The 12,257-nt window shown below is 35.2% G+C and overlaps 1 protein-coding gene and 1 long non-coding RNA gene across 3 annotated transcripts in view; one reads left to right on the forward strand and one right to left on the reverse strand.

Moving 5' to 3' along the window:
• FHIP1A (FHF complex subunit HOOK interacting protein 1A) overlaps window positions 1–12,257 on the forward strand; it is a 477,992-nt gene that overhangs the window by 117,920 nt on the left and 347,815 nt on the right. The gene's annotated exons all lie outside the window — the stretch shown is intronic.
• LOC128650069 (uncharacterized) overlaps window positions 9,039–12,257 on the reverse strand; it is a 63,728-nt gene continuing 60,509 nt past the window's right edge. Inside the window, exon 3 of the long non-coding RNA XR_008400723.1 lies at window positions 9,039–9,158. This is a non-coding gene — a long non-coding RNA (uncharacterized LOC128650069). The remainder of the gene's footprint in view (window positions 9,159–12,257) is intronic.

A 12,257-nucleotide genomic window follows, 5' to 3' on the forward strand; every position in this document is an offset into this window, starting at 1 on the left:
AGTCTAGGGTCCATGATCTGTCCCTAGATGGGTCAAAAAAGCCACTCAATGATATCTCAACAATAGCATGATCAGACCAAGTGGTTTGGATTATGTCAGTATGTGTTAATAATGGACATAATATTTGACTAAGAAATAAATAATCAATTCTTGAGTAAGGACCGTGTGCTGTAGAATAAAATGTGTAATCTTTGACTCCTTTATTACATATTCTCCAAGAGTCAACCAAGTTATGGTTAAGTCACTTAGGATCTTTTTGGAGGGGGAGTTTGTTTGTAGGGACCTATCAAGTTTATTGTTCACTGTTAAATTAAATTCACCTCCTAGAATTATCTTGTACTTTTTCCAGGAGGTTAGTAATTTTAGAGATAAAGTGTCCTTGGTTTTCATTTGGTGCATAGATGTTTCCTAAAACTATAGAATTGCCTTGGATTTTCCCTTTTAGGATAATAAATCTTCCCTCAGGGTCTCTAATAACCTCCTCCTCTTGAAAGTTGAGGGATGAATGCAGTATAATAGAAACCCCTCTTTTTTTCTTTTTCCAAATGAGTGATATTGGATTGGAAAAGCGGAGTCCCTTTATTTTGGGTTGTGTGTGGTAGTAAAGTGCGTCTCTTGCAGCATGATAATATGTACCTTGCTAGCTTTATATTCTGATATAGTTTTTTTCCTTTTAATGTGGGAGTGTAATCCTAACACATTATGTGATATTATTTTAAAAGGCATCATAGTGAAATTGTACTGCTAGTGAAACCGTGTATAATACATGTATCTCTAACCAATAGTACCTTAGAGAGCACTCAGGATAGGTCTGTACCTCAGTTTTGTTGTCAATATCGGTCCTTGTATTGGTCCACTTTTGGGAGCGGAAGCCCAGTATACCACTAGTGGTCAAGGAGAGAAGAGAGAAGGATGAAAGAACAGATTAATAAACATAAAAACAATATATAACAGTAGTATCTGTATGAGATACTCAATTTTCCTTTTTATGGAAAATATAAATTCCCTGGTGTAAACAGTGTCCCATAAATGTAATATTCAGCTCTATGTAACCTTGAAACCTGAAACAGTTTGTGATTACAGCTATTTTAATCTAAGTGTTTCCTAGGTAAGAGAAGGATAATGGCAGTTCTGACTATTGCTGTAGGGTAAGAGAGAATATGTTGCAGGGATCTGTTGCAACATTCTCTTGCTTAAGAGAGATAGATAATGTTGTTAAACGTTAAAACATTTCTGTGTTACCTCACTTATATATGGTAGGGGTTTGGTAGGTAAGGTTGGTACAGGTATATAGGGGAGTCTTATTGGTCACTTTAAATTCTATTCCTTTGTATTATATTTTCTATGGTTATATCTAATGTTCTAGTGGTTCTCTTTTTAGTTAACTGTTAAAATCTTTTAGTAATCAGTGTCGAACTTCACAATAATGTACTAATCAACCATTTCTGTTGCTTAATTGAAAACATACTTATTGAAAAGTATATAAGTTCTAATTTAAGTGATAATGACCGTGAGTCCATAATGTCTAAACAATACATTCACAATAGATGTATCTATTCTATACCACGGGAACTGTCATATAAACCATTTAACCCTTTTTAAAAATAAAACTTTAACAAACAATATTAACCATATAGTACGCTAGTAGATCTTGAGCGAGATGGGTAAGGTCAGACATTAATAACATCCCTCTGAAACTTTCCTGATGACTCAGTATCTCAAAGTATCTGTCTAACTCATCATTTTTGTGCTAATATAGCTATAGCAAATTCTAAATTATCCAAATCCCACAATTATTATAAGACAAAAGACAAATCACTCATAAAACTCTTAAGTAAGTTAAACATAACAATGCATAGCTATCATATTTTAGATGGATCATGAACCCTCTTATTTTTCAAGGGTCTTAGTATATAGATTGCAAGAGATTTCACCCTATTGAGTAGCCTCCAATAAGGCTACTATGAGTATTTTAGTATAATACTTAATGTCTTTCCTTGTGGCATCTCTTGCATCTTTGTAGACTATCCAGAACAAGTAAGTGTAATATGTGAAGTTTCCATTACTGGTAACCACTAGTGTCATAATGTTCCTGATGATGAGATTCGTCTCTTGCCGGGTCTCTATGTTTCTTGATAGGTGATATTTCTTTGGAGGTTCTATTCCACATGCGCTGGATGGTTTTCCTCGGTGGTCTTTGTGGTAGAGACAAAGTTATGTCATCTCCTGTGAGGCATAGTTGATGTATGAGGTCCATAATTTCTTCTAGGGTAGTACAAGAATATGTAGACTTGTTGTGAATGAAGACTAGTCTAAAGGGAATTGGCCATCTGTATTTTATTTGTGCTTTCAAGAGGACAGCAATAACTGGTTTCAGTTCCCTTCATTTTTCTCAGAGTGATAGGTGATAAATCAGCAAAAAATTGTAGTTTATGACCATCAAATTCTGTGTGTTGTTGTGTTCTTATAGCTTAGAGTAGTTGGTCTTTGGTAGTATAATAGTGGAATTTAATTATAACATCCTTTGGAGTTTTAGGAATTCTGGGTTTATTGAGAGCTCTATGGATTCTATCCATCAGTAGGAAACTGTCTTTTACACCTGGTAAATGATTATGTAAAATTTGAAGAAGGGCTTCATTTAACTTATCGTAGGATTCAAGTAGGTTTCTGAGCCTGACATTGGATCTCCTCAATCTGTTTTCCAGATATTCAAGCTGGTTCTCTAATTGTTGCATCATGTTATGTTGCTCTTGAAGTGAATATTGTATGTTGGGGATCTCTTCTATTATCTCATGCACTTTATTTTCTAGAGCAGATGTTCTCTGACTGATTTCTAAAATGTCACCTCTCAGTTCTTTAATAGCTGATTTTAGTTGTATTTGGAAAACCTCCTTAATTTGTTGAATTAGGCTGTTCTGTGCAGATTGTGCCTGTTCTGAGCAATTATCCATTGTGGTATCTGTTTCCTCACTTTCCACGGTGGGAGACTTATCTTGTGTTAACAACTTTTTCTTTGCTTGCACCTTAGATAAGCAGTCTTTGATTGATTTTTGCCTTTCATTTTTGGGAAATATTTCCAATCAGAAAATACAGCGTTCAATATGAAGGAGTAAGTATAGTGGAAGGCTAGGTGGAAACTCTTTCTTTATGTCTGCAGATAGTAGAGTACACTAAACAATTATGTCTAACGTTCTGTATTACACCACGGGAACAGCAAAATGAGACCAATAAAAACACATGCATTCCAAATGCTATAGAATCTGTATTTCAATCATGAGTCCAGTTTTTGGCCGCAGTTAAAGATAGCTAATATATAACCTGCATTAACCTACTTGAGCCTCAGGTTCTGTATAGTTACACTGCGACTCTGAGATAGGGAACATGTCACAACCAACTGTTGAAAGTTGTGAAGGTATATATCACGATCTGTGTAGCATATGATTACAAGGTCCAGTATTAGGATGTTAGAACCCATCTTGTTTTTATTGTGATAGAATCATTGTCTATTATGTGCTCCTTAGGAAAGTTGGGATCTAAGATTGCTAAAACTTTTTAAGATTGTGTTTTTTCTGAAGTGTTTTGCTCCTCAAGTGAAGTGCAGGGAGGGGTCCTAATGATATACCCGGTCTTCCGTTACTATTAGTTTGTCTTGACACGGTACTTTGTCCAAAATTAGTGATCTGATGTAGAGTGTGCTATTTTAAATGCATAGCGTTTTGTGTCCCAAAATGGCGGGTTCCGCCCAACACTCTCCTCACTCCTACTTCACCTCCACCAAACTTCCCCGAATAGGTAAGAATTATACTTGCGATTATGAGGTTGGTGCCTCACCTAGGCAGATGTACAGGGCTTACTTCTTCTCATCTAGCTGTGTACTCTTCCCAGTCCGTAATCCGGCACTGAACTGACCGCTGTCCTCTCTCACTGTGTCCAGCTGTATAAGGTAAAGGATGAATGTGGGACACCACCAGAGCGGAGCCCCGACCCTCCGGTGGTTATTTCTCCCCAGCGGATGTTTGTAATCTATCGTCGGGTAGCCTTCTCTACAACCTGGGTGGCGATGCTGTAGCCTGCGGGCAGATGATCAGGTTTCGGATCTCGCCACCTCACAAACTTTGCCCAATAAAGTCCAGCAGGGTCTAAGGCAGTTATGGACAATTTAGAGTCCAATATTTTGATTAGTAAAGTCCCAAAAAAGTAGATTTTAATGTGTTTTACACTGAGCTCAAATAAAACACGTCTGTTCTCTCTGTCTGTTAGCGCAGCACTCCCGTTATTAATACTTTTTAAACTGTAATTGATTGAAAGGGTTGCTTTTGCATCTGTCTGGTGACATTTTTTTTTTTAATGTCATACAATATGGCTTAAGGGAGCATTAAGTCCCACATATAATTCCCCATAAAATGTTTAACATAAGGAAAATAAAAGAACATTGTAGTATCAATTAATTATTTACACAAAAAGAAAATTATTAACCTGTTAAAACACAAACAATAATAAATCAAACAAAAAATAATGTGTTAGTGCAAAAAGGATATGTCCAACTCGAAGGGTTAACCTCAAATAAAACAGATCAATGCTGCTTTTATTTGAGGTTAACCCTTGGAGTTCGACTGCAGCGTTCATTTCCACTGAGAAGTAATCCCTGGGATCACTTATGCACATTTGGAGTTAGGATTTAGTCTCCAATTGACTTTTTTGGACATATCTTTTTGCACTAAAACATTGTTTTTTGTTTGATTAATTCATTATTTATTTTGCTGGGTGAATCTACTAAAATATCTCTGAAAATCTTGATTGCTGCACCCCCCAGAGAGACTGAGTATGGTGTAAATGTATCTAGGCTGAGTATGGTGAAGTGTATCCGAGCCTACAGCATTCTAAACAGAACTTGGTTAGATCAGCCCATTAGCTCATTTTATCCATCCATAACTGGCCAAAGCAGGGCAGGCGGGGAATATGTTTTCCATCAGAAGTTATTTTTTTATTTTTAAAGTTGCATCTCTGAACTGCTCTTGATTTCCAAAACCTTGTTAAAAGAAAAACCCAGTCTAAATTATTGTAAAACATTTGTTTTGTTTACCGATAATTTGCAATTCCATTTTCATTTTCTGATTTATGTTATGCATATATACAAATTACTTTAAAGTTCCTTTGTCAAAAGTGAAATGGGAATATAATTATTCAGAAACGGGAAAACATTTTCCTATATTACATAAATGAAGAGTATTTGTTGCTGTTTGTTTTCATTTTTGGTGAGGGTCACATGGGATCTCTAAAATAAATTGCCTTGTTAAAAAAAAAAGAAAATTAGAGCTTTTACAATATACATAATTTTCCCTTGAATAATTCTTTGAAGGATTATATGTTAAACCCTGTAGTATTGATGAGTTCTTTTGAATGCTCACAGAATTTCAATATTTTGCAGCAATTAAAAGTGCCTGTTACAGATGATAAGAAATCAAAGGAAACTAATGTACCATATACCTATATAATTATTGGAGCGGCTCATTTGATGTATTTTTCACTTGAAGTGTTCTGATGATGAAATAAAGTACATTTTAGCTTTGTTCAGTGCCGTAGCTTCAAGTTTCATAATGGTTGTATTCAATGCTTAGGAGGTAAAATACAATGAAAATAAAAGTTCCTGCATTGCAAGACCCAAGAGATGCTATATTTTTCCATGCATTATCATTTCTGCACATACACTATTATTGTAAAAAAATATACTCTCTCTTTTTCTTTCCGTTCTTTTCTTTTTTTCAGATATTTTTTTTTTTTTAAATAGTCCCTTTACATGTTCACAAATAGTAGCCATGTAGTTATGTGATATGCAATTAATAATAAGTATTTACTTCAGGTCTAAATTGTACAGCAGCACTTTATTCAACTCTTGTAATACAAGTGAACTGAGCAAGCTAACAGCGCTCTCTGTGCTAGCCATTAAATCCATAACAATGTTCTAAATAAGTGCCATGTTAAGATGCTATGGTTAAAATGTTTAGCCATTCACTTGTCATACCAGATTAGGCATTATTCTTAGCGCGAGATCAAGTGCAAGATAATTGGTAAGGTCAGACATTAATAACATCCCTCCACTAGACTGAAACTTTCCTGATGACTCAGTATCTCAAAGTATCTGTCTAATTCATTATTTTTAGCAGTCTGTTGTGCTAATATAGCTATGGTTTAGCAAATCCTAAATTATCCAAATCACATAATTTATTATAAGACAAAAGACAAATCACTCATAAAACTCTTAAGTAAGTTAAACATAACTATGCATAGCTGTCATATTTTAGATGGATCATGAACCCTACTATTTTTCAAGGGTCTTAGTATATATATATTGCAAGAGATTCCACCCTATTGAGTAGCCTCCAATAATGCTACTATTAGTCTTTTAGTATAATACTTAATTTCTTTCCTTGTAGCATCTCTTGCATCTTTGTAGACTGTCCAGAACAAGTTAGTGTAATATGTGAAGAAGTTTCCATTACTGCTAACCACTAGTGTCATTCATTGGGTGCAGAATGTTCCTGATCATGAGATTCTTCTCTTGCCGGGTCTCTATGTTTCTTGATAGGTGATATTTCTTTGGAGGTTCTATTGTATTGGTATCAGTTTCCCATTTTAATTTAAGATGTCTGCCTTTTTTTTCTCTTTGTAATACATTAGGTAAATTCTACCAGTTATAGGCTCAGACAAACCATGTACTGTACACTGTATTAGTCATAGTGTTGTTTGCTATGCCTCAGTATTTCCATGACTTTATCTGGACAAATGGTAAATGCAGACATTGTAATTTTAATTAGTGCTTAGCGTTAACCCCTTGAGGTTAACAGACAACTCAGCATCAATGTTAATTTATGTAAAGATGATATTGCTGCCACTACAATATGTCCATGGCAGCCTAGTTGGTAATCAACAAATGCAAAATAAAATGACAATGCAGTAACACTTAGTCTAAATTTTAAATGAGTAATCAATTTTTTTTTTTGCCAAACTATTAAGTATCTTCTATTTTCCTGGTCCCAGAATCATATGACAACCATCAGCCAATCACAAATGCATATATATATATATATATATATATATATATATATATATATATATATATATATATATATATATATATATATATATATATATATATATATATATATATATATATAGTGAACTTTTGCACATGCTCAGTAGGAGCTGATGCCTCAGAAAGTGTGTATATAAAAGACTGTTCACATTTTGGTAGTGGAATTTTTTTTTTTTTAGATGACATGAGCTAGCTAAATCTTGATGGTTTCATTTTAGTTGGGAACAGTGTACTTAGGCAAGTAGCAATGAGTTAATTGTATTTAAGGCTTATTCAGGAACCAGCTTTAAAAAGGCCTGGGCTCTCTCTACCCCCCCCCCCACACACACACACAAACACTTGGATGTTGATTTGCTTTATGTCTCTTGTTTACATAGCCTTTCTGAAGTTACTACCACAATGCTGAATTTTTAACTATAGGTGGGTATTTTATTTAAGTAAAACAACTATTTAAAAGGACAAAGTAAAATTATAAGAGCTATTTGTGCACAACAATCCAGCAGGTAAAATGAATCACTGAAATACATTTACAGTATACTGTCCCTTTAAATCTTGCTAATAAAAATAGATAAATTCAATGGCAAAAAAAGTAACATTCATATTTTCATTCAAATGAAATATCTGGGAAATCATTCAAAACAAAAGCAGAGAAATTACAACTTAAACTTTGCACATGATGGCTTTGTTACTCATATAAATAAATTACAGGGTTGATTAGATAAAAATCCTTATGAATAGCAGTCCTGATCACATGACACATGTAGCATTGACAACACTAAGTCTTATGAATTGCATTAAGATTGACATTATCCAAGCAATAAACAATTAGTTTTAAGCAGTTTAGAATAAGGTGCTGTTCTGTTACATTGCTGTTAGATTAAGAACTGCTGATAAGTGAAATTGTATTATTCATGCACTGTCTGATCTCATAAAAAGCATTGTCAGTTGCATTTATATCATTTGTATTGGTACAGTGTTACTAATCATTTAGCGTTGTTGCTAGACAAATGAATTAGTGCAAATAGAATAGTTATTGGCTGTTAAGTATGAGAGGTGTAGAGCTGATGTTAGGCTCTAGTGCCGGTTATGCTGTAGTGTGAGAATTTTATATTGAACTGTATTAGAACAATGTAAGTTCAAGGTAAGTTTTGCTGCAAGAATGATATACAGTACGTAAGGGAAGTCTGTGTTTTGTGATGACATCATGTAGGCAGATTTATTTCCAGTGTACTGCAAGTAATGATAAAGTGCAATAAAAACCTGATTTCATTGTGTTAGTCATGTGATCTGTAATGTTATTGTTGTTACCACTTATGATTTGTTATTTAATCTTGTTAGTGATCTTGTAAGTACAAACCATAGCAGGGCAGAGTTCTGAACAGCCGAATACCTAGGATCGTATGAAACATTAGTGAGTATGTCAGTTTTTTTTTAGCATCTTATACCCTGTTTTTATTTTGCAGTACAAAAGAATTGTGATCTGGCTGTGTAGCAATTGCTTAAGGGCTATTAAAGAGGAAAAAATTACATGCTCTAATTTGTTAGAGTCAAAACTTTTATCACTAGTGACTTTGCACCGCTGTGTTTAACCCCTGCAATGGAATTAAAAACAAAATGAAGATACTGTTTAGGAGTTGCAGAGAACTGCTGGTCCCAAGTGAAAACTGCCACTTTGCCAATTAGCAGGTAGTTGCACAACACAGCTATGATGTGTGACTGCCACTGCTGATTGGGTCTATGGCAGTTTACGCTATGAATCAGCAATTCTCTCCAGCTCCTGTGCTGTTCTTTGAACTATGTATTTAACCACTTTGAAAATGTTATTGTTTAAATAGATAGATAATTTCTTTATTACCCATTCCCCAGTTTTCCTTAACCAACACTGTTATATTAATATACTTTTTACCTCTGTGATTACCTTGTATCTAAGCCTCTGCAGACTGCCCCCTTATCTCAGTTCTTTTGAGAGACTTGCATTTTAGCCAATCAGTGCTGACTCATAAATTATTCCACAGGAGTGAGCACAATGTTATCTATATGGCACACACGGACAAGCGCTGTCAAGCTGTGAAAAAATGTCAAAATGGGCTTAGAAATTAGCATATGAGCCTACCTAGGTTTAGCTTTCAACAAAGAATACCAAGAGAACAAAGCAAATTTTATGATGAATTTAGAAAGTTGTTTAAAATTGCATGACCTTTCTGAATCATTAATTGTGACTAAACTGACACTTTAAACACAGAGTTGCAGGGCCACTATTGTTGAAACTGCACGCTCCTGCAAATTAGTGAATACATTTTTTTCACTATAATGAGTCTTAAAGGATGTGACAGAAGAGGGAAGATTAAGAGGAAAGTGAATATGTATTATATGTTAGGTCCTGGCTTACATATCCATTATATAAAAAATACCTATTTTTACATGTAAATATTGCAGCATCCACAAACAAAATCGTATCCCTTTAAAATGTCACATGTATAAATAAGTTCATCAGGCTCAAAAGATCAATTTCTTAAAGCAAATGGTACCACTGAAATAAAATTCTTACTTACTTTTATGCTGCACCATGCACTGTTAAAGGACTTGTAAATATTAGATATGCATGATAAAAAGACAATGAAATAGCTCATAGAGATCGATTTTTCGACCCCATATGACCCCATACGACTGCAAGAGAACCTGCATGCCATATTTAACAAGCAGCAGTCATCAGACTGCTGCTTTCCTAACCTTTCGCCACCTCTAAAGTGGTGATTTTCAATCTCCCCAGTATAGTGCGATATCCTGGCTGCGCGTGATTGGCTGTGTGCGGGTAGGGATTGCACACAAGAGCAAAATAGCGCTCGTGTGCAATGTTAAATACCGCCAGGGGAATTCAGCCCACCAGAGGCGAGCTGCGGCGGACAGGGAGCCTCAGCTTCATAAATCGCCCCCTTAGTCTGAAATGAGCAGTAGATTTTTTTTCTTTATATTTATTTAACATCAACAGGGGGTACAGCATATCAATCATATAGTTAGCGTCACGCAGGATGTCAAAAAGGCAGAGTAATCATAAATAAATATGTTCTCAAACAAAGGTAATAGTAGTACATATAAAAAACAACCTGTATTAAACATCTTGTATCTTGTATACTGTTGGGATTTTCTTGTTGAAAGTAAACAATTCCCTACATATTATTCCATAGTAGGGATGGGACTCAAAAAAAGAATTGAGGGGCGCAAAAGAGAAAATAAAAAGGGGGATGAGAGAAGGACTAGGACTAGGGTGGGGGAAGAGATTTTAAGTTATGGAGTTGAAGAAGTCAAAGTGAGTATCCTAATTGGAGGAATCATAGCCCTTATGATCCTACCCAACTACTAGGTAAGTGTCCCGCACAAATATTTGTTTGGACATAGCCAGAGTTTATTAGTGGTCTCACTAACTGAATTTGCGCTTCCTCAGGGAGAGTACAAATAAATCCAGTCCATTTTTTTAAAATATATAGCTAGTTGTGAATCAGTCAGGTTCTGTAGTCTACATTGATCAGCCGAGCATTGTGAAATCACAGCCTGTTTGAATATTGAATACTTTGGAGCCGCTTGATTTTTCCAGGTTCTAAGTATGAGGTTACGTGCGAGGAAGATTACTGTATTGATTAACGGGAAGTTTTTATATGTGCCCTGGAACTTGGCGAGCAAGAACGCATCCTGTACTAGAATGGAGAAGTCTAGTGCTAGTACTGAATATATCAGTAATTCATTTTTCCCCAGAATTGCACAATTTTAGGGCATTCCCAGAAGGAGTCCTGCATCTTGAACAATAAATGTTTGATTTGTACCATCTGGTTAGGCTGTTTGGTGTTAAATAGGCCATATAAAATCATTTTAAATGTGACTCCCACCAGAGCGTCAATACCCAGGCCTTGTCTATTAATCTAGATTTTTTTTCTGACACATTTCACAGTTATGTCTATTTCCACTTCTCCTGTATCATGTGACAGCAATCAGCCAATGACAAATTCATATACATATATTCTATGAATTCTTGCACATGCTTAGTAGGAGCTGGTGACTCAAAGTGTAAATATAAAAAGACTGTGCAAATTTTGTTAATGGTAGTAAATTGGAAATTTGTTTAAAATGGCATCCTTTATCTGAATCATGAAAGATTAATTTTGACTTGAGTGTCTCTTTAAGTAACTAGACTGAGGGTACCAATGTGTGGTGTAGCAGTTATTCATCATCACTATCCAGCCTTGGTATGTGTCAGCAATTAAATTTACATATGATCCCAGCCATAAGCTGTACGGAAGAAATTAGAGAATGTCAAATGGAGACTGAACTAAAAAAATTACATTTGTGCGTCAGAAAGATGTGATTTAAGACTTTGGCAGCTGTGAAATGTGAATTTTATATTCCATTTGTCTACAGTCAGCTAGATTACGAGTTTTGCGTTATGAGTGAAAAAGCAGCGTTATGGCTCTTTTTCACTACGGCTACTTTTTTGGCCGTCGCGCAGCGTAACTACCGCACTTTTTAAAAAGTCCTTTTTCAATGGGACTTCCACAGCGCCGGTATTACGAGTTTGCCAAAAAGTCAGCGGTACAGCCCATAACTACAAGATCCGTACGTACCGTAAACTGAAAGTCAGTAGTTATGGATTTTACGCTACAAAGCTGTAACATAAAACTCATAACTAAAGTGCTACAAAGTACACTAACACCTATAAACTACCTATTAACTACCTATAAACTACCTATTAACCCGTAAACAGAGGCCCTCCCTCCATCGCAAACACTAAAATAAATAAATTAAACCCTAATCTGCCGCTCCGGACATCGCTGACACTATAATAAACATATTAACCCTAAACCACCGCACTCCCCCATCGTAAACACTAGTTAAATATTATTAACCCCTAATCTGCTGCCCCCAATGTCGCCGCCACTAAAGTTATTAACCCCTAAACCTCTGGCCTCCCTCATCACTAGCACTAAATAAATATATTAACCTCTAACCCTAAGTCTAACCCTAACCCTAACACCCCTAACTTTAATATAATTAAAATAAATATAAATAAAACCTACTATTATTACCTAAATAATACATATTTTAGACTAAATACTTACCTGTAAAGTAAACCCTAAGCTAGCTACAATATAACTAATAGTTACATTGTAGCTAT

Source organism: Bombina bombina, chromosome 2, assembly GCF_027579735.1.
Source record: "Bombina bombina isolate aBomBom1 chromosome 2, aBomBom1.pri, whole genome shotgun sequence".
Lineage (NCBI taxonomy): Eukaryota > Metazoa > Chordata > Amphibia > Anura > Bombinatoridae > Bombina > Bombina bombina.